Here is a 1,737-nt window from a genome sequence, read left to right on the forward strand (position 1 = left end):
AGGTGTGTTTTGAAATAGCTGCAGAAAAAAACGTTGCATTATAAAACACAGCTTATATCTACGGATATATCAATTAATAAAATGCCTAGCTTGCAGGGATTTGCTTCAGAGTTATATTGAGAAGTGATAACGCAGCAGCCCAGTGATAAAAGTCACAATCGATTATCATTGTGATCAAGGGCTCTGCAGCATTTCCTTCAGAAGAGAAGCTTACCGCAAGATAATACTACAAGAATCATCTTTTGAAGTATCAGATCATTCCCAAGATGCATCCTCATTCATTGCTCACAAAGAAACTCTTCTGATGGGAGAAAAAGAGTTTGTCATGAAATTAATCCAGGAAAAACTGACCCAACCCAAGTACTCTGGGTGCTGCAAATGGTAACTTTAAAGCAGCCTCTCTCTGGTAGCCAGCTATTTCCACAGAATTCTTCTGGCACATCAGTCATCCAAGCATCTTGCTGTCATTTAGAGAAACCTCTTGATACTTCTGTCAGTGAAGGAATAAAAGATTCAAACTAATGTTACTCTGGCTTGGGGGAGGCAGGGTAGAGATCACTACTCCCAGCTGCGGTCAGACTGAGAACCGATACAGGTCTGAAATAATAGCACTAGAAAGAATGAGGTCGGGTGCGAGTGTCTCAGGTGGTGGGTAACAGGGCACGCTTTTGGTTTTGTTCAGAATTAGACTCCTTCTCAAGTGTTGGTCTTGGCCCTTGGGAAATTTTGAATAGTCTTTGTGATACCAGAGAAGCTCCATAGGATAGAGGAGATGGATTGATATGACTGTGTAATTTTAGAGTTTGATAGCAAAAGCTAACGAACTTTAATTTTTTTCCTGGTGCAGAAAAATGGGCACTCACTTTTAACTAGCTCTGAGCAAACGAGCAAGTGGCTATCTGGAAAATCTGAAGTTATATTGTGAAAAAGAAATAAGCCCTTTACGTGTTTTTGTTGACTTCTAACTACCCTAAATAAAAGAAATTAAGCTGTGTCATGGTACACAAGAATGTTGAGATAAGCACAGGCAGTTGTCATCACAGCTCTAGGTGGAGCTGAGGCCGTCCAGCTTCTAAAACCTGAGCTGTCTGAGTATCTGGGTGAAACTGGCAAAATGTTAGTGTTTGTAATTCTCTCATAATGCTTTCTTTGAAAATGTGTGCTTTACCTTAGATGGCAGCACTACTGATGGGTTTTTTTCCCATGGAACGCAAACAAAATTTGTTTATATCTTCCTTTAAAGAAAACACCACTTGTTTTCAGGTTTGCTGAATATCAGAATGGAAAGCACATGACTTTGCTGATGTGCTAAGTCATTGAATAATTGACTCAGCTAAACTGACAATTAAAAAGAGAAGACAAAAAAATCCTGCAGTTAATGTCGGTGAATAAATTTAGATTATGTTAGCATTTTATCTGAGGGTTTCTTCAGGATAAAAGATTTCCATCCCTTTCTGGCAGTCACTTCAGCACAAGTGGCTTACATGTCGCATCATGCAGGAACTTGGATTTCGTTTTGTTGGTATAGTAGCAAGGGAGCATAAAATAATTTTTGCTAACTAGGCTTCCTTTGTAAAACTAAATATATAAATTAGTTACAGCAACAAAAACAACAACAACAAAGACAGCAGAACTCTTCCAAAGAGGAACAAGTGTTCTCCTGTTTTCTGCCTGCTGTTGCATTGTAATTTTCTAACAAATGCCTCCCGTTAGTAAATAAAGTGAATGTAAACCCTC

The sequence above is a fragment of the Buceros rhinoceros genome, unplaced genomic scaffold (genome assembly GCF_000710305.1).
Source record: "Buceros rhinoceros silvestris isolate BGI_N320 unplaced genomic scaffold, ASM71030v1 scaffold19036, whole genome shotgun sequence".
NCBI lineage: Eukaryota > Metazoa > Chordata > Aves > Bucerotiformes > Bucerotidae > Buceros > Buceros rhinoceros.